The sequence below is a fragment of the Vombatus ursinus genome, unplaced genomic scaffold, assembly GCF_900497805.2.
Source record: "Vombatus ursinus unplaced genomic scaffold, bare-nosed wombat genome assembly UNPS02007822.1, whole genome shotgun sequence".
Lineage (NCBI taxonomy): Eukaryota > Metazoa > Chordata > Mammalia > Diprotodontia > Vombatidae > Vombatus > Vombatus ursinus.
Genome location: NW_020947600.1, coordinates 1,845,399 through 1,867,214, shown reverse-complemented (window position 1 = coordinate 1,867,214; position 21,816 = coordinate 1,845,399). Strand labels below are relative to the sequence as shown.

Below are 21,816 nucleotides of genomic sequence, written 5' to 3'. Positions count from 1 at the left end.
CAGGCCCTTCTATCCTCCACTACCTCTCAAAGTCTGTCCAAGTTCATGTTCCTTGTTTCCATGATACTATCTACCCATCTTCTCCTTTGCTGTCCCCTTTGTATATACAGAAAATATACAAATAAATGCAAGGTAGTTTGGGAAGGGAAATCAAAGGCACCCAGGGGAAGAGTTGATTACGGTAAGACTCCATGTAGAAGGTGGCATTTGCACTGAGTTTGGGGGGAACAAAAAACCAAAAAGTACAATAATTCTATAAGGCAGCAGTAAGGAGGAAGTGAATTCCAGACATGTGGGACAGCCAGTGAAAAGGCATGAAGATGGGAAAGGTGAGGATCAGTATGAGTGGACTGTAGAATGCATGAAGGGGAATAATGAGTAATAAGTCTGGGAAGGGTTTTACATACCCAACAGGACTTTATATTTGCCTGTAAAGCTAACAGGCAGCCACTGGAGCTCACTGAGCAAGGTGATAGCATAGTCAGACTTACATTTCTGAAAAATCATCTTGGCAACTGAGTAGATTAATGAGGAGAAACCTGAGATATGGAGACTGGTCAGTAGGGTATGAAATAGTCTAGATGAGAGCTGATAAGGGCCTGAAAAAGATGGTAGTCATGTGAATAGAGGAAAGGGAATATCTAGGAGAAATGCAGTGAAAGGAGAAAAAACATTTTGCAGAAGTGTAGAAGTGTGCAGTGAGCAAGAATGAGGTCTGAGGAAGGAAAAGGGAAAGGAATAAGCATTTACATAGCGCCTCTATGTGCCAGCCACACTGTAACTAAGCACTTTACAAATATTATTTCATTCAATCCTCACAACAATAGGAGGTGGGTGTTATTATTGCCCCCATTTTAGAGTTGAGATTAACTAACTTGCCCAGAGTCACATAGCTAGTAACAGTCTGAAGCAGGATTTGAACTCAAGTCTTCCTGACTCCAAAAGCAGTGTTATCTACTGTACCAACAGCTGCCCAAGTGAAAGGAAGAAGCTGAAGATGTGAACCTGTGTGACTAGAAGGATCGTGGTGCCCTGGACAGTAACAGGAAAGTTAGAAAGAAGGGTAAGGGTGGAGAGAAAAATAAGTTCAGTTTTGAACATGTCAATCACGTATGTCCAATTCCAAATGTCCAACAGGCAGATGGTGATGTGGAACTATTGTTGAGAAGAGAGATTAAGGCTGACTAGAGAGATGTAGGTATTGTCTGTGGAGAAATGATCATTGAACCTACAGGTGTTGATTAGATCATCAAATGAGATAGTGAAGAAAGAAAAAAGAAGAGGGCAGTCTCCCCCTGACTGAGTGTAAGGAAGGAAGATGACATGGTCTAAGCCTGTGTGGGCAGAGAGGCTTTTATCTGCCTAGCCAGGCTGTGATTGCAAAGCTGTGCTGCTGCTGCTGCTGCTGCTGCTGTCCCTACTGTCTATTCTGTCCTGATCTTGCACCATGGCCTTCTGAGCTTCAAAAGGTCAAAAGAGCCACCAAGGTTCCAGGAAGTAGAATCCATAACAGAGCTGGCCAGTGTATCCCCAAGGAGCGACCTGCCTGATCCAACATAGCAGTGAATGAACCCAGCAGTTGAACTGCCTAAAGGGAGCATCTCATCCAGTAGTTAGGCTGCACTGGGAAGTGAGCTAGGTGGGGGAAATGCTTCGTAGCAGCTGCTTCAATTCTGAGCACACTATCCCCACAGACTGAGGTGGTAGAGGGGAAAGCGTGCCCCTGGTGCTTCTGTATTTCTGTTCTTGCTCTATCTTCTCAGTAAATATAGATGAGGAGGAGGGAAAAGGGAGATAATCCAGGACAGAGTTTGGGGATACATACGCCCAGTTAGTGGGAGTGATAGTAATGACAAGCCAGCAAAGTAGACTGAAATGAAGCAGTCAGACAAGCAGGAAGAGAAACAGCAGACAAAACAGTGGTATGAAAACCCAGAGCAGAAAGAGTAACCAGGAGAAAGGGCTGATAAATGGTGTCAACTGCTGCAGAGTTGTCGAGATGGATGAGGATCAAGAAGAGGCCAATGAAGAACTCACTGCTAACTTTGGTGGGAACTTCAACTGAAAGATAAGATCAGAAGCCAGACTGCAGAGGGTTTAAGAGAGAGGGAAGTGGAGCAAGCAGGAAGTGTGGATGGCTTTTCCAGGTATGTGGTAAAGGAGGAGAGCTGGAGGACAACAACAAGCAGAGACAGTATTAGCATCTACTGATGGATTATCTATTGAGGCACATCTACTGATGGTATCTATGGAGGATTTGGGGGGTTTTTTTGTAAACAATTGAGTATCTACATAATAGGCAGCGTGGAAGGAACCACTAGATCAAGATAGAGAGTGATAGTCAGAAAAAATTAAACTGAAAAGACAGGATAAGGTAGAAATGAGGTTACACAAAGAAGGGCTGGCTACCCAGAGACTGCATTAAAAGAGGAAATAGTAGAGAGGTGGTGAGAGTTCTGAGAGAGGAGGATGAGGGAGAAGACAGACTTTGAGAGAATAGCCTCAATACTGTTGGCAAAGTATGAGGTAATACTGAAGACTTAACCTAGAATCCAGGTCAAACTGAAACGATGGACAAAGGTAAACTTACAAATACCCTGGGCTCTTCCAGTCAAGGCATATCCATCATAAAGCTATCAAGGAGAAAGCTCTGCCTGTGTATGTCAAGACCTATTGACACTCTGAAATTAAAGTGTGGGAAGAACACATGTAAAGCAATATATACCTACATAATACTAGTCCTGACATATACACTTTTGGAACTATGAACTAGTTCACAACAGATCTAGAAAGTAGCCAAATAAAAATCATGAAATATTAATGAAATGTCCTCTCACCCTAAGAAAGCTATGAAAAGATTAATACTAACTAACCATGAAAGAGAATTAATAGACATTATCACAGCATAGGATAAACAGTTTAAAACTTAGAGAAAAATCTCTGGAATAGGCAGATATCACTTTTGAATTAAACAATAAGAACACCAAATGGGACATACTATTGGATTTATTGAATATGTGAAACTCTGAGAGAGCGGAATCAAAAATTGACATCCATGTGAACTCAACCAACTCTATGTTGCTGAAGGAGCATCCAACAAATTACTGTCATGTGGATTTGTACATAAAACCAAAGGTTCATAATGGTCACTGAGGATCAGGTTGTGACCATAGGAATTTATAAAAGGCTTAACCTCAAAGATCTAAACTGCAGATTATGCAAAAGAAATGGTACAAACTACAACTATCATTGTAGGCTGCAAAAACTTAACACCTATAGAATGAATACCTAGCAAGAAATGACTCAACAGAGCTAGAAGTAAACATCAGAAGTTCACTATCTTTCAGAAAGTTAACAGTACACAAATATCTATACAAAAAGAGACTTCAAAATATTCTTGAGGATTCAACAAGTAAACTGTACTGAAACTAGACCATTTGAAGGAACTACTGTCTACAGTTTCCCTGATATAACACTGATCCATAAAAATTTAAGAACAATGTTTTTAACAAATGTTATCACACCAAATGCTCATAATTCTCAAGACAGAAGAAACAAAAAAACATTTGAGAGACTGGGCGGAAGGAAGAACAAGGTACAAATGTCCGTTATTGCAATTGTGCCAAAGATGTGCTCAATGAGCTTACAGAAAACAACCTTGCACCCCAATACTTTTATTCAATTACAAAATTCAGTTAATTTACTTATGCAATAATTTGAAGAACATTAATTATTAAAAATCATAGAATGATTTGCCTGTCCCAGGACCACTGCTGTTAATGCCACTAAAAAATGAGAACAATGATGATGACAACAACTCACATGTATAAAGTACCTTACAGTTTATGAACTCTGAAAATCGGGTAGTGCAAGTTTGAATATCTCCATTTGAAAAACTGGGAAACTGAGTTTTCACGTAGTTGAGAGACTTAACTAAGATCACATGCTCACGTGAGGATTTGTTTCCCAAGTACAATACTTTTTGTTTCCCCGAGTACAATACTTCTACTCCAACACTGCCCCCGCCAAATAAAATGAAACACAGTTCCTAGCTGCAGGGACATTACACTCTCATAATGGGATAAAACAAAACACAAATAAATATAAGAGAAAGTAGGATGTGATGAGTGGTACACTTGTAAGAAATTTTAGGAAGGACAGGTCATTTTCCATTGGAGGGATCAAGAAATATTCACAGAAAGGGTGGCACCTGAGTTGGACAAACTGCTTTAAGGTTTGCAAAGTACTTCACAAATATCATCTCATTTTAATCTTACTTCTCTGGGAGAAAGGGACTGTTATTATCCCCATTTCACAAATAATGAAGAAGAAAGCTAAAGCAGACAGAGGTTCAGTGACTAGCCCAGGACTACAATAGCTAGTAAGTATCTGAGGCTGGATTTGAATTCAGGTCTTCCTAACTCCAGGTCTAATGCTCAGTGCACTGTGATGCCACCTGGCTGCCTAATTCTCACTATGTCACACACTTGGAAGGGAGAAAAAAAAAAAGACAACAGAGGGAGAGAGAGGTAAAGTGGAAACAAGGGGTGCAGGACTAATGGAGAATAAAAACAAAAAAATCATATGAAAATACTGTACGACCCTTCTCACCTCCCTCCAAAACACAAAACAACTTGCTCCCTTCACCCCCGACTAGAGGAACAAGACAAACATTTCTGCTTTCTTGTTTTTCCCCATTATCCTTGCAGGTGGTTTTGTTTTTTACCTCTTCTAGATGTTTTCTTTGTCTTCAGTTTGTCTTCTCATTGGGGTTTTACGCTACTGGCTTTACTCTGTTATCCCGGTTAGTCTGTCTTAGTTTGTATTCTGGCTCTTCACCCTTGCTCCTTTCCTCTGTCCCTTGTTTATTTTCCATTTTCTAACAAAGACATTTACCCATTATTTTATCTCAAATCATTTAAGGTTTAACGTATTATCACCACAATTCTAAAGTTTTAACTTTCTACAGCACAAAAACATTTACCACAACCATTACTTAGCGCTATAGTATTAGTGTACTCTATCTCCAATGTTCAGAGAAGACCAAGCTAAAGTAGCATGTCTACAACTAACCTGAACAAGTGATATACTTCCAAGCTTGATGAGTAAGAAAAGGAATTCATGAATTCAAGTCAAGAGGGTCATAACCTACAGGGGTTATGAAACATCCCAAGACAAAAGGGAAATTTTGAAATAAAACAGGAAATTAGACCTATTTTCATACAAAAAAAAAAAACGGTCATACATAATCACCATTTTTGGCATGTGCATGATGCCACACTTAATATTGAGGGGGAAATGATATTTGCACTTGATTTCTGCCCCCCACCCTCCTGCAGAACCTTTATTCACACCTTGTAGAGCACAGTTTGGTAAATACTTATTTAGAGTAGAATCCAAAAGACAAGCAATATGACTTTCCTTTAATCTGTTAAGCAAAACTGGAGCATATATTGTCATGTTTCAAGTCCTTAAATATATAGAACCAGAAATACATATTTTTTCTGATTACACTTTAATCAGAGAGGTAGGCGCTTCCTTCGTCTTTCCCACCTCCCCCAAAAGTATGTTTAATCCATTTACAGGCATTCAATTAAAAGAAGAATAAACCTTGAAATGTTCAAAGTTTATTTAATTATCTATATTTACCTAGCAGACAGACTGGAATCTCATGCTACATTTTGGAAACCTGTAGAGAAGCACAATACAAAAATATGTTTTAGACTTCACATACTATATAGCACTTTTAGGAGAATACATGGCAATTGCTATAAAAATTATTATGACAAAATTATGATTAAAAAAACCCAAAATCAATGTAAGAGTCATTAAGATAGAAGAATCAAAGTTATTATTTTATATGCCTCCAGCAACAAATGAGATTTAAATCTTTCTGATTTAAAGGTGTGCACATTTTATTTTTTAAAAACTCACCCAACAAAAAGAAGACAGCCAATGTAGGGCCTGAACAGGCCTAAAATCAGTCCTTTATTAAATGAAAATAAATTCAGGTTCTTTTGTTTGCATAATGAACCGGTTACAACAAAGAAGTCCACTTCTTCTCCAGCTCAATAATACAATATTCTTAATTATGTGTGCAGTCATAAATATGGCTATTTTTTTTTAAACAATGCAGGTTACATAAAATACATATTTGCCTGTCCTCTGTGGTTCTCCTTACTGGCCTCTCACAAATCCACCACAAGGAAATTTACCCAATGTGCTGGGAAACGTCTCCAAGCTCTTTTGATGTTCATTACGTGGCTACCAATGGATTTATCAACACAGTTGTCCATCCCTAAACATCTACATGTTGAAGGGAAAAACATGCAGGTGAGTGAGAGGGAAAAATCATACCATGTAAGTCTCCCTCCAACACACTTTTAATTCAAATGAAAACTTTTCCTTACCTCTATCACAATCTGCTAATTTATATACATGTAGTCTCAGGATAAAAGCTCCTTGAGAACAGGGACTAACACAAAAGCACCATGCCTGGTATACAATAGGCAATTAATAAATGTATACTGTACTGAATTTAAAATGGAAAGATCAGCTTCCCTTCATAACTTCTGTCATTTACCTAAATACTGATACTGAATTATCTCAAAAACCTTAGGATTTTGTTGGGTCAATCAACAAGCATTTATTAAGCTCCTACTACTGCCAGGCACTGAGAAAGTACACAAAGAAGGGTCAAAAAGTAGACCCACCCTCAAGGAGCTCAAAGTCTAACAGGAAAGACAATATGCCAACAACCATGTATAAACAAGATGCTGTAGATAAATTCAAAGAACAAGGGCTACAATTAAGGGGTGGAAAAAGCTTCTTGTGCATGGTGAGCCGAGACCTGAAGGAAGCCAGAAAAGCTAGAAGGTAGAGATGATGGGGGGGTGGGGGGAAGGATGGGGCAGGCAACAGCAAAAAATACTCGGGAGTCAGAAGATGGAGCATAATGTGACAGGAACACCAAGGAGGACAGTGCCACTGGATCTGGGAGTACATAAGAGGTAGTAAGTTATAAGAATACTAGAAAGGAAGAAAGAGGCCAGATTGTGAAGAGCCAATCAGAGGATTGTATATTTGATTCCAGAGGTGATGCAGGGCCACTTTAGTTGACTGAATAGAGGCTGACAGAGTGGTGATGCTGATATGGTCAGACATGATTTAGGAAAATCAGTCTGACAGCTGAGTAGGTAATGGAGTAGAGTGGGGAGAGATTTGAAGCAGGGAGATCAGCAAGCAAGCTATTACAATAGTCCAGGCATGAGGTGATGAGAATTTGCACCGGGGTGATGGCAGTATCACAAGAGAAGGGGATACAAGAGATTTTAAGAAGGTAGAAACTACAACTGACCAGATATGGGGAGTGAGGAGTCAAGGATGACCTCTGGATTAGAAGCCTGAGTGACTGGGAGGTAATGGTACCCTTGACAGTAATAGGGATTTTAGGAAAGGGGAGGGAGGGGGTGGGGGTGGAAATGAGTTCAGTTTTTGACATATTATCTTTAAAATGTCTACAGGACATCCAATTCAAGGTGTCTAAAAGGCAGTTGTAGAAATAAGATTAGAGGTTAGGGTTGAATAAATACATCTGATTATCATCTACATAGAGATGATAATTGCATCCAATCCCTGGGAGCCAACATGAATGGATAGATCAATTGAGTTTTTTTGAGGATGGAAGAGACATGGGAGTGTTTGCAGGCAGCAAGGAAGCAGCCAATGAGCAGGAAAAACTGAAGATTAGTGGGAGTGGAGATGATAACAGGGACAATCTGCTGGAAAAGAGGAGATGGAATGGGACCATTTAGCATGTAGAAAGGTTAGCCTTGGCAAGAAGGACAGTATCTTGTGAGACTGGGTGAAACTGAAAGTGGTAGAAAGCATCTGAATGATGTGAAATGAGAGGGGGGAGCTCCTGGCAAATGGCCTCAGTTTTTTCAGTGAAATGAGACAAGCTTCTCAGCTATGAGGATGAGGGGAAGAAGACCCATAGGTTTAAGGTGGGATGAAAAGGTGTGGAAAAGCCATACTGATGAATGGTAGAGTGGGTGAATTAGGGAGGTGTAAAATGATTGCCTTGTCCAATGAGGCCCCAGTTGAGATTATGTTACATAAATAAGTTTCATGATTTTCTCCATGTTTATTCAAGCAGAATGTGAACAAAAGTGATGGCAAAAGATGGTGGGAATATTGCAAGGCTGAGGGTAGTGTAAAGGTTATCAAGGTGTCCAAATGGGAAAGTGAAGAGAGTGGAGCCACTGTAGGGATGATGACCTAGGAAAGAAATGAGGGGCTGAGGAAATGAAGGTAACAGTGAGGATGAAAAACAGGGTTTGGGTTCTAAGGCAAAGAGAGAGGTGACAACAGATTATGATCAGGTAAAGGAATTTCAGGGTTCATGAACATGGATACAGACCACTTGTCAGTAATAGCAAAATCAAAGTTGTGTCTGTGTAGCTGAGGTGCAGTGGACTAGGTAGTGGGAAACAAGACAGCTGGGGAATTGAGAGGTTAGAATATTATCAATAGATACGCTGAAGGCCCCTAGTATGAAAGCAAGAGTTGAGGAGGAAAGAAAGACTGAAAGTCAGGTACTGAATCCACTGAGGAAGAAGAGTGTCCCTAGAGATTGGTAGACAATAGCAACCAGAATCTTGACTGGGTGATAAATATGGATTGAATGAACTTCAAAGGAGGATAGATTTCTCAGTGTTGGTGGTAGAAGAGTCTGAAAACTGCAATGGGGAACAAGGAATACTCTAACCCTCTTTCCCAACCAGCTCCACCTCCTTACTACTAGTAAATTACAGTATTGAAGTATTTACTACCTTTGTATGGTAGGTCAAATGTTTGAAATCACAGGAGCTTATTTTGCTTCATTTATAGATAAAAAATGAATCTGTAATTTCAATAATATAGGGAATTTCTAGATAAGGAAACTTCCTCAATCAATGTAGTGGGCACATTCTCTGATTTGCCTAGGGTCACAGCACCAGTATATACCAAGGGAAGCACTTGAATCCAGGTCTTCTTTGCTTCCAAGACAGCTCTCTATCCACTATAGTACAGCGGATACACCATATACCATACTGCTTAAGTTAGTGTTAAAAATGAACTGAGTGAGAGAGCACAGTCAAATGGGCTAAGGGGGAATAAAGTTTTCCAGCTCTTCCTAAATTGGGATTTCATCACAAGGCTCCATATATTTCTTTCAAGTGAATTCTCTCAACTTAATGAAAATACATACACGTACACACACACACACACACACACACACACACACTCTCTCTCTCGCTCTCTCTCCCTCTCTCTCTCTCTCCCTCTCTCTCTCTCTCTCTCTCCCTGTCTCTTAAATGTTAGCACAAAGCATTACAAAACCAAATAGTGATGAAATTTTTAAATGATCCATATTCGCATGTCCCTTTAAGGGTTGAAAAGCATTTTCCTTTCAACCCTTCTGTGAGGTAAGCAGTATAAGTTTTATTATCCCCATTGATAAAACTGAGGCTGTCAATATAAGTAACTTGCCTATAGGCCCTAGTAGATAGTATATGAAGCATGATTCTAACCAAAGCATCCTGCTTCTGAGTCAGGGTTTTATTCATTACACCATGTTGTCTCTATAATTTATAAGTATTTATCATTTGGAATTACCTCCTCTCTTCTTTCCCTTCCATTCACTAGAGGGGATAATCAAAAGCTGACTATTGCTCATTACTAACAGGCAGATACTGACATCATATATAAGACTTCACACAGGTCTGCTATGAAATTAATTTTACAATTTTCTAAAATATCTTTTGGTATTGATTTTCAGTCGTGATTGAAATGTTTTGTCCTATAAAGCAATCTTTCAAATTTAAAAAGTTTCACCCATAATAAGGGCAACTTACTTCCCCAGAAAAGTGCAATATTTGAAATGTAACAATTGTAGGGCCCCAAATATTGACTTTGTACCAATTTCCTCCCAGCAAAGGCTGAAAAATTTCAAGTGAGGAAGATGTCACCAAAAGTAAAAGTAGATGTAGGTAGCAAGGCCAAGATTCTCAGAATGACTTATGTTAAAAAGTTTTACCAATGCCTGTTATTTTAATTAGTGAAAAGTAAGGCTATATTTATTTTTAACTCTCTGCTATCTATAAACCCCCCAAACAAAGACTACAGTCAAGTTACAACTCTTTTCTTCTTCCTCATCCAATTTATCAGCACACTTCTAGTAGCAGATTTAAGATATTCCTTCCAAAATTTCACCAACAGAAGCAGTGTAGAACAGTGAATAAAAAGCAGGTCTCAGAGTTGAAAATGGAAGGAATGGAAAAGGAAAGCATTTATTAAATGCTTACTAAGTGCTGGGAATTATGTTAAGCCCTGGAGATAACAAATACAAATAAGCAAAATATAGCTGAAAATTTAGTTTCAAAATTTTCACTGCATAAGAAAATGGAAAAGTCAAATGGTCCCAAGTACCTGATTACACAATACAGCATGATCTGTGATTTCATCATTATGTATTTCTTCCAATAATAGAAATACAACTCATTCATGCCTACCCATCCCGAATGACTCTTTCCCATGACGTCCTCATGAATTCACCTCCGAGGTCCACCCAGCATGGATTCCACTGGAGGAATGAGACTGGTCATCAGTGATTCCTCACTCTGGTTGTGAACCAGCTCCTAGCTTGTCTTGCAAACCTTTCACAACTCCTTTTACATAACTTCCACATAATTAATTCCTTATACGTAATTTGGTGCAGTCATTTTACACTGACCACTGATCACTTTCTGTGATCTTTAACTTCAGTTTTTTGAAGACTGTAGCATAACATGACTTGAAGCCATAAACCATAACTGGAAAAATATTGCTATTGAAAGCATGTAGGTTTGCTTCAGGAAGAAAGTCGTCCCTGGTTGACTTATCAATGCTTTATATTAGGATATAGTCCTATAAATAGGACAGCTTTGAAAGTTACATGTTAAATTTGTTACAAACTTATAAAACAGAGACGGAGATCACAGTTTCACGTGCAATCCTTTTTCTCTTCTGTGCTGTAGATAGAAATGTTCATTTTACTTGATACTTGTTAAGGTCAGAAAAGAAAAAGAAAAAGCATATAGTCATACTGGGGGACTTGAATGCACTAAGTATATGTCAGAAAAGCAATTCCATAGCCCACAGATTATTAGACAAATTTGTACTGCCCTAGGAAAATATTCTAAGAAGAAAACAGTACAATCAGTCTGACAGATGCTCTTCTAAAAGGGAAGATTTACTTGAAGAACTAAAAGCTGATGAAAGCCTAGACAGAAACAATCAAAATTTAAGATCCTAAGAAAGCAAAAAGGAAACAAGTTAATGTGACTGGTAGATAGAAAAGAGAACGATCTCCAAAGGCCTCATGATAGAAAATGCTATCCACATCCAAAGAAAAAACTACGGAATTTGAATGCAGATTGAAGCATACTATTTGCTATTTTTTTTTTCTCTTCTGTTGAGAATTCTTCTTGTTATACTACAGTCTTCAACCACCTCTTTCTGGTGGTTCCTCCTATTGGTCCTAATTCTTACTTATAACATCACTAATGTGAAAATATGTTTAATAGGAATGCATATGTATAGCCTATATCAGATTATGCACCATCTTGAGGAGGGTGGTGGGGAGGAAGGGGGAGAAAAATTTTAAACTCAAAAGCATATGGAAGTGATTGTTGATAAATCAAAATAAACTAATTAAAAAAAGAGAGAATGGACTTGGGAGTTGGATTCAAATCCCACCTATCACTTGCTGCTGTGCAATCATAGGAATGAGAGTAATGGTGATGATGATGATGATATCAAAAAGTATAATAGCATTTATATAACATTTTGAAAATATTATCTCATTTTATCTTCACATAAGCCCTGAGATGTGCTGTTATTATCCCCATTTTATATATAGGCAGAAGCTAAGGAACTCACTCAGGGTCACACAGCTAATAAGTGCTGAAGGCCAGATCTGAACTCTGGTATTCCTAGTCCAGCTCTCTACTGTACCACCTACCTGCTGGATGTTATTTAACTTCTCTGGGCCCCAGTTTCCTCATCTGTAAAATGAAGCTGTTTGACTACATGATCTCTAAAGGCTCTGTCAACTCGAAATCTATGATCTTGCAATTAGGAAAATGATCTTTAGGAAGGTAAATTTTCATAGGTTCAAGACATTAATTCAAAAATAAGGAAAAGCCTGAAAGGCAGGAGAAGGAAGTTAATGAATTCAAGAACATAATTCTATAGTTTCAGGAATAATCTCTGCCTGTATGTAAAAGAGATCAAAGATGAACAAATTAATGGCCATAATTTGACCAAACCCAAAACTCTCCAGAATGAAAAGATAAATGAGAAAATAGATGTAGTAATGAAGCCAGACCATTAAAGATGAAGAAATATGAAATAAATGAAGATATAAAATGTGAAGAAATCATAAAATTATATAGAAATGATTAAGTCAAGCTGAACAATAACTGGGATAAGGAATATAGATAGGAATAGATTTATGGCTAAAAGGGACCCTAGAAATCATCTAGTTTAGCAGTTCTCAATTTTTTTGTCTCAGGACCCCTGAGACTCTTAAAAACTGAGAACCACCACCCCAAAAAGTTTTTATTTACGTGGGTTATATCTTTTGATGTTTGCCATACGTCTTACCAGATGTCTCATTCTTATGAAAGTAGTTTTGACCTAGTGGGCCCCCTATAAAGGCCTCAAGGACCTATGGGTCCTAGACCACACTTTTGAGAACAGTTCAATTTGTTCATTTTATAGATGACCAAAAATGCCCAGAGAGGGGAAGGGATTTGCCAAGTATCACACACTGACGGAATGGGAATTTGAATCCAGATTCTCTAACTCTAAATCCTACTCAACATATACATTCTTTGCCTACTCTGGAGCCAGCCCCCACCTATTCTAGGTATTAAGAATTAAAGAATACTTTTTTAAAAATCTGGTTGTATTCACATTAACAAGACCAGTAGCATATACCAAGGTACTTAAGAAACTAATATATCATTAAACAGGGTAAAACTTCCTGAATAATAAAAGGGGTATGTGTGCTAGGGTAGGGGTGGGGGAACACATAAGTACCTTTTAAAAAGGGAAAAGCTTAACATCAATACCTGGGAACAAACTAAACCCAAACAATCGATTTGCTAGCTCCTAAAAGGGCATACCTCCACCAAACTCTTCGCCAGGAATGAGGCGACTTCTGTGTTCCCAACAGCTATACTAAGGGACTATACCAGGTGAGCTATAAGGTAATAAATTTTTTAGCCACAGCAATTCTCAGAGTTCGTTTACCTAAATTATAAAGAGATGGTGATCTATGTCATCAAGAGAGAATATCCACAGTAAGAAAACCCTTCAAGTGCTCAAATAAGTAAAAAGCCATAAGGTATGATCAAGATGGCTCTGTGAAGAACAAATTATGCGAGACTTTAATTTAAAAACAAGTGAGAAGCAACAGATGAAATTGTGACTTCAAAGCAGTTAACTCTATCCCTTTGGAGAGTCTCCACAAGTTTAAAAACTATGATCCCGAAAGAAGACAACTGACTACCAAGTTAAGAGAACAAGGTGCCAGAAGGCCAATGACTCTATCTCAATTATCAGGACCCTGAGAAAGTTAAGCAGGCAACTAGGTGGTACAGTGAATAGAGCACCGGGCCCTGCAATCAGGAAGCCCTGAGTTTGAAACTGGCCTGGGCAAGTCACTTAACCATCTTTGCCTCAGTTTTCTCATCTGTAAAATGAGCTGGAGAAGGAAATGACAAATCATTCTTTGCCAAGAAAACCCCAAACGGGGTTACAAAGAGTCAGACATGACTGAAACAATCAACAACAAATGTAGGGGCAGCTAGGTGGCTCAGTGGATTGAGTACCAGCCCTGGAGTCAGGAGGACCTGAGTTCAAATCCGGCCTCAGACACTTGATACTTCCTAGCTGTGTGACCCGGGGCAAGTCACTTAACCCTGATTGCCTCACCAAAACAAAACAACAAATGTAGAAAGCAAAGCATCAGGCCTGAGACCCATTCTATCCAGTATCTAAATTTAAGAGCTGAATAAAGGAACTGAGACAGTCCCAATGAATTTCAAATTATACTGAATTAGGCTATTATTAATACTGCCAAAAAAGAATAAAGATTACCCTACCAAAACCTAAGACTCACAGGATCAAATCATCATGAAATTAAACACATAAAAGTGCCACTTAGAGACAGAAAGTCCATAAAACAAACATAAGGCAACAACTCAAGTGTACTTTATAGTTAGGAAGTGACTTACATCATTTTGAGTCAGGCGGTGCAAGTATTATTATCCCCACTTTACAGATAAGGAAATCAAGGATACAAGAGGATAAATGACTTACCCAGTCTTGTACAATTACTAAGTGGCAGAGCCAGAAATTTATCTCAGGTCTTCTTACTACAAATCTCAGGCTCTTTTCACTACAAAGTACTGCCAAGACCAAAGAAGACTGGTTATGTACGAGACAGAGAGAGAGAGAGAGAGAGTGAGTGAGTGTGAGTGAGTGTGTGTGTGTGTGTGTGTATTTTAAATCAGTCTGAAAGATCATCGTCAACCACGATCTGAGAATGAGTCAGCAATGTTGAAAAAAGCCAACATGATACTAAGACATATTAAAAGGAACGTGATAGACAAGTACAGGGTAATGATACTATCTTACACTCTGTTTCACAGATATTTAATAGAGCTTTGTGTCCAGTTCACGTCACTGCATTTTAAAAAGAAGGCAAAGAAACCTGAAGAGGTTCAGAAAACATTCTCTTACCCCTTGGTAAACCACATCTCTACACTATCCTCCACTCTCAAATCCTTCTCCCTCTTATCCTAACACCTACTAAGAAATATCAACCCTAGGTAACTCCCACCACCCACCTCCTTTGGCTCTATTCAAGTGCAGCTGAATGGTGCTAGAGTAAATCATGAAACTGTGCCAACAGGGTCAACTACCAATTTATGTTATCTAATCTCAGCTAGTCTCTCACTATATCACTTTACTCCTCTCTAATCAATTTGCTATCCCAGTCTCCACTGTGACTATTTCAAATATTCACATCTTTCCTCAAGCCTCCCATGATAGTATCCTTTCACCAAGCTGAGTTCCTCACCTTATACTTCTCTGAAAAAATTAAGGCCATTCCTTGTGAGTTCCCTGTCACCATCTCACATCACTCAAGTTATCTTTCCCAACTAACTCTTCTTTTAATCTGGTTTAGATGAATGAAGAGATGGTCCTTCTCCTTGACCAGGCCAACACCCCTATATGGACCCTTGATTCCATTTCTCCAGTCAGTCTTTTTTAGCAGACAGCCCCACTTGCACCCTTGCACTCATCTCTAATCTCTCACTACCTACTAGTTGCTCCCTCGTTGCCTATAAACTTGACATCTCCCTCATTTTTAAAAAAACAACCTTCACTTCATTCCACAATCCCTGCTCTCATCCTTTGTCTATGCTCCCGTTGTCTGCTAAGTATTTGAAAAAGTAGTCATCCCTTAGTGCATCTACTGCCTGTCCTCTTCACTATTTTCTAAATCCTCTGCAATCTGGTTTCCAACCTTCATAATTGAATTGAAACTGCTTTTGTCAAAGTTACCAATGCTCTCAATTGCCAAATCAAATGGACTTTTCTCAATTCTCCTGGTTCTTGACTTCTTGCTTCCTGGCCACTGTCACATTGTGCTGCCTAGTCTACACCATTGGACTCTAACCCAGTTGCCTCTGTTTCGATAGGTAAGCATGTGGTGCCCATCTGTACTTCAGTCTGAACTTTCCTCTGTTCCCTCCATGCACTGTCTTAAAATGTCCCAAAGGCCCTGTTCTGTTTGGCAAAGCCTCCTTCCTCCTCCCCCAATGAAGACAAAACAAAGATGAAAAACATAGGGTTTTTTTTTCTGCATCTTGGATCCATCACCTCTGTGTCAGGAGGTGGGCAACATGCTTCATCACATGTCCTCTGGAGACATGGCTGGTCAATGCATTGATTAAAATTCTCAAGTCAGTCAAAATTGTTTTTTCTTATAATGCTGTTGTGCATATATAAACAGAGCTTCCTCAGGGAATACCTCAACACTGTTCAAATACAGGAGAGATGATAACTTGTCAGGGATGTTTTAGAGAAAATTCATTTATCAGCTATGGAGTTGGTCTAGATTACAGGTCCTTAACCTCTTTTATGTTACAGACCCCTTAAGCAGTCTGGTGAAGCCAATACCCCTTTCACAGAATACTGTTTTTAAATGCATAAAACAAAATAAGAAGGAATATAAGGGAAACCAGTTATACTGAAATAACTATTCAAATGCTTTTAAAAACCAAATTCATGGATCCCTGGTTAAGACTATGGTCTAGACAGCAGCTAACTCTAAAATTCTATTAGTTTAGTCTTTTTCAAAACAAAAATCTGATTCCAATGTCTCTTCACAGTGTAGAAGTTCTCCTGGATTCTCTACCAGCAAAGACTTTAAATAGACCTGAATAAAAACTGTGCCTCTATTTTAGGACCAACACAGATAAGTGCAAAGATACTCATCAGCAAGTTGGACACTAGGTTGACTGTTTTTTGGTCACAGAACCCACAAAACAAACAAACAAAAAAATGGACCATAGAGCTGTATTACTGATGAACTTAATTCAACTTCTGACAAGAAATGTGAGATCTTTGGCCAATCAATCAACAGTCACTTACTAAGCACTTGCTAGCACTAGACATCATGCTGGAGACAAAAATTAAACACTGTCCTCAAGGACCTTAAATTCTATGAAAGGAGACAATATATACACATACAGATATTCAAACTATCTACAAAATAAATAGAAAGTAATTTTAGAGTTAAGGTACTAATGGAAGGTGTGAGGGTGTGTGTGTGTGTGTGTGTGTGTGTGTGTGTGTGTGTGTGTGTGTGTGTGTGAGTGAGTGTGAAAAGAAAGGTTCATTTACCACGTGATGTTTAAGATGAGCCCTGAAGGAAACTGGGGATTCTAAGGAGCAAAAGTGAGCTGGGATTGAGCAATCCATGGGGTCTATGTAAAGCATGGAGACTGTGTAAACGATAGCAGAGTATATGAAGGAGAGTCTTATTTCATGATAATCTTGCTAGAAATGAAACAAGAAGAAATAAACAAGTTGCAGCTAAATAGAAGGAAGGCTCCAAGGTTCTCTTTAGCAAAGCAAATAAACAAGTTGCTTGAGTAAGTTTTAACAAACATCTTCTCAGGCGCCACTTGGTCATTCTCACCACTTTGCATGTGCATAACCAAACAAAATCCTTGGAGATAATTGTAGCGTCTGCAGTAACACTGGCTTTAGAGAATGAAGAAATAGAAAAATTCTATAAATAACTCAATAAGAGTTATAAATAACTCAATAAAAATTCTATAAATAACTCAATAAATAACTCTAAACCAACTCTATATTACACGTACCTTAATATTCAGTGACACTTCAAAGGAAAGGCAGGAACTAAGGATGGCAAAAAAAAAAAAAAAAAAGGGAAAATAGGATCGAGACTGAAAGAGGCCAAAGACTTGTAGATTACTAAGAAGTTTCATGCCTACATATCATGAATACTTTATTCAAGAATAAGCATGATTAAGCATATACCCCAAAGAGATGGAAGAGGGAAAGGATCCATATGTATAAAATTATTTATAGCATTACTTTCTATTCTAGCAAAAAATTAAAAATGAAGTGGGTAGCCATCAACTGGGGAATGGCTGAAGAGATTATGGTATAAGAATGTAATGGAGTATTACTGTACTGCAAAAAACGACAAAAAGGATAGATGAAATCTGAGAAAGCTGGTATGAACTGATACACAGTGAAGTGAGCAGTCAGGAGAACTATTTACACAATGACAACATGTAACAATCGACTATTCATCCAGGGAACTAATGATGAAGCATGCTACCCACCTTTGACAGATACTGGACTCAAAATTAAGACCATATACATGGTAGGACACAAGCAATGCAGGAATCATATTTGCTTGACTGTGATTATTTGTTACAGGAGTTTTTTTGATTGGTTTGTTTCTAATCAAATCTGAAGAAGTGATACTATCTGGCTGGGAATCATGGAACACCACAATCTCCAAAGAATAAAAAATTTGGGAAACATCCTCTTGATGATAGCAATGTCTTTTCTCTTTATGATATCTTCCTCAGGGCATATTATAGTACTGGAACATAGCAGCCATTTAATCAGTACCTAAATTGGAGCATAATATCCTGAGATCAGGTACTATATTCCTGCTTCTTTGAAATATGTCCACAGAGGCTAGTGTATTATCATTCAAGATGTTTCCAAATGACAGAAGGTGAGGAAATGTTTTGATGAGTGACTAAATATTGTTAGTCATACACTACCAGGCTGCCACTTCTCCTTCCCACTAGTAGGGACACATGTCACTCTCAGGCCTCAAAACACCAGGTGGCAAACTATCCAGCACTTGCTCTTCTCTCTTCCCTGAACTCTTGTGATATCAAATCCCAGATTTTTGAAGAGAAAGTTTGCACTCTACAGCCCTCCTGTCCACTCTCTTAACCACAATGGCCTCAATGTTGCCATACTGCCAACTCGTTCCACAGTGCTCTCTGGAACTCCCCATCTAGATTTAAGAAACTTCCCTTCACTTTAAAGCTCCTCTTCTCACGATTTTCAGGCCCCAGTGAGATGAGGTACCCACTCGATGAGGGCTCCAGCCTTCCTTTCTAGTACTGGTGGTACTTTTGCTCATATCCTTTGAATTACTGTTCCAAGCAGGGAAGGCAGAATACTCCTTGCTCCTCAATGATGCTTCCAGACTCTCCCTCTGACACCATCCCTCCTATTTTAAGGTTCCAAATATCTGTGCTTATCACCCAATCTGCATCCTACAGCTGATATTTACTGACTCAGGTACATTTTCCCTATTTTCTCAATAAATTCAATACTTGGCTCACAGCATTCATTTCCATTCCAATTCCTGCTCTCATACTGGGGAACTTCGACTTATCTATTAATATTCCCTCGAATATCCTAATTTTCCAACTCCTCCATCTGCTCAACTCCAATGGACTCCTCTACTCTGCCTCAGCTTCATAAAGAGATGGTCACACCTTTGACCTTGCCATGATCCACAGGTGTTCCACTTCACTGATCAAGAAATCTGAAAGTTCTTTGTGTCATTACGATCTCCCACCATTCCATTTCTTCTTGAGCCTCTCTATTCCCAAATTTATTCTTTGTCCTCAGTGAATCTGCTATCTCTCATTTGCCTTTATTTTTCCAGGTGATCACCCTTTCCATGGTGAGTTTCTTCCCTTCCCAATCTTGACTACTTAGTGAACCAGTTCAGCTCTATCCTCTGTTCTCTCCTGGTTCTCCTATCTGTCTAACCATTCCTTCTCAGCTTCCTTTACTGATTCATCATCCACATTATGCACATTAACTGTGGTTGTATTCCCAGGTTCGGTCCTAGGCCCCATTCTCTTTCTCTTTACACTCTCTAGGGATCTCAAGTGCTCTTGGATTGAATTACCATCTTTTTGCCGATGATTCCTAGATCTATGTATCTAGTCCTTCCTTCTCTTCTGAGCTCAAGGCCTACACAACTAACCACTATTACAAAACTCAAACTGGATGTTCCACCGTCACCTCAAGATCAACATGTTCAAAACAGAACTCTCTTCTCTTCTTAAACCCACCCAGCTTCCAAACTTCCCTATAATTGCCCAAAACGCAACCACCCTTCCAACCAAGTTTCCAACCTCGCTTTCATCCTCCCTCTTCATTCCCACTGACTCTATATATCCAATCAGGTGGTGAATCTTGTTCTTTCCATCTCTAGGACATCTCTTTAATTCATACACTTACCCCCACTCACATAGCCACCAACCCAGTTTAGGCCCTCATTATCTCTTGCCTGAAGTAGTCTTCCTGCCTCAAGCCTCTCCCCACTCCAATTCATCCTCCATGCAGCCACCAAAAGGATTTTCTTAAGATTCCCTGTACAACAAACTCCATATTGTCTCGTGGACCAAACAGAAACTCCTGTTTACCACTTTAAATCCCTTCACAGCCTGGCCCCCTATCTTTTCATACTTGATTCTCTTCTCCAAACTCTTCAATCCAGTCACACATGTCTACTCACTAAACTACACACATGACCTTTCCCATCTCCATGCTTTTGCTCTGACTGTACCCCATGTCTAGAATACATTCCCACTTCCCTTCTACCTCTCGGAATTCCTGGTTTCCCTTCAAGACTCGGCCAACGCACCACTTTCTTTTTTCCTGGTCTTCATTCCCTCCCCACCCTCAACTACCTTGTACTCATTGTGTCAGTACTTCCTCTACACTGATATGTGTACATGTTGTCTCCCTCATTCAAATTAAAGTTCTTGAAAGAAAAGGCTGTCTCACTTGTGCCTTTGTTCCCCCAGTGCATGAAGGCCTGTCAGACAGGAAATGCTCAATAAATGCATGTTGCCTAATTAGCATTTACCTCCTTCTGACTGGAGCACAATTTAGAGAAAGATGCAGAGTTGGTGGCAATATTTCCATTACTACCAATGTGCTGAACTAGATTCTAGGTTCTTTGCCAAGTACATGCTACATCACATATTTCTATTTTGCAGAAGTTTTATGTTTTTAAAAAGGAAAATAAACTTACTTTAAAAACTAATCTTCATTTTACTTGTAAAAATACTGATGACAGTGTACCACTTCGCTCAGCCTTATGATATCTTGTGCAGCTTCACAAGCTGAAAGAGATTAATTTAAGATTATAAATGACAGCATAACATATATATGATAGCATATCACAAACTACAAAAATATGTTCTCAAATCCTTGTATATATGGTTTCAAGTTATGAATAATTTTCCAGGTTAGAATAACCAAGATAGCAGTTGTCATATATACTTGATTTCACATGTCTATAAATCAGTCGACAAACATTTATGCTTAATGACACCACCAATCTACTGTACTGTACTCACTTCAAGGCAGAGAATCTCAAAATTAGAAGGGTTATCAGAGTTCATCTAGCCCAATGTGCACCTCAAGAACTATACCCTCTCTACCACATATGTACAACAAATGATCACCCATTTGTATAATGGCCCATTGTGAGGGAGAATGAATGAATTACCAATCAAGGTAGCCCACCCACTTCACTTTGGGATAACACCTTCTTTACCTTAAGCCTAATTCCATTACTCCTAGTTCTGCCCATTGGGGACAAGCAGAAAGAGTCTAGTTCCTTTTCCACATTATAGATCTCAAATCTGAAGACTGGGAGTTTGTGTTCTATAAAGTAGTAGAAATGTCCCTTAAGAAACAAAGCTCAGAAGAACAAAGTCTTATACTAGACCAAATATACATAGATGAGGTCCATGCTGGAAGGGAAATAAATTTGAGGGCATCGAGGGAGAGAGTCTTAATATATTTGAAGTAATGGAAAAAATCCAATGGTTGGGGAAAAAAATCATAGAGTTTATTACACAAAAAGCAAATGAAAAACTATCAATAACTAGCAACTCATGTCTACTTTCCCATCTCTACAAAATCTTTATGAGTAATCTATACACAAATTGAAGACACCCTTGATAAAGGATTTAAAGGTCTCAATGAAGGAACAGGAAGATTTTTACAAACAATATTATACAGGAGTCCATATATTTACAGCTACACAGTGACAAAAAGCCATCAAGAATACAAGATTCCATTGTGCTTATTGGTGGTTATTTTTTTTTGAAGTATCTG

General features: G+C 38.8%; 1 protein-coding gene across 4 annotated transcripts in view; it reads right to left on the bottom strand.

Moving 5' to 3' along the window:
* The window catches only part of LOC114033994 (polycomb group RING finger protein 3), a 123,986-nt gene that overhangs the window by 67,925 nt on the left and 34,245 nt on the right, over positions 1–21,816 (bottom strand). For 3 of the 4 annotated variants that reach the window (XM_027849641.1, XM_027849638.1, XM_027849639.1), the window contains 3 exons: positions 20,723–20,813; positions 5,650–5,689; positions 4,727–4,879 (listed from right to left, as the gene is read on the bottom strand). The gene's annotated coding sequence lies outside the window, so the exon portion shown is untranslated. The remainder of the gene's footprint in view (positions 1–4,726; positions 4,880–5,649; positions 5,690–20,722; positions 20,814–21,816) is intronic. The other variant, XM_027849640.1, reaches the window with a different exon arrangement.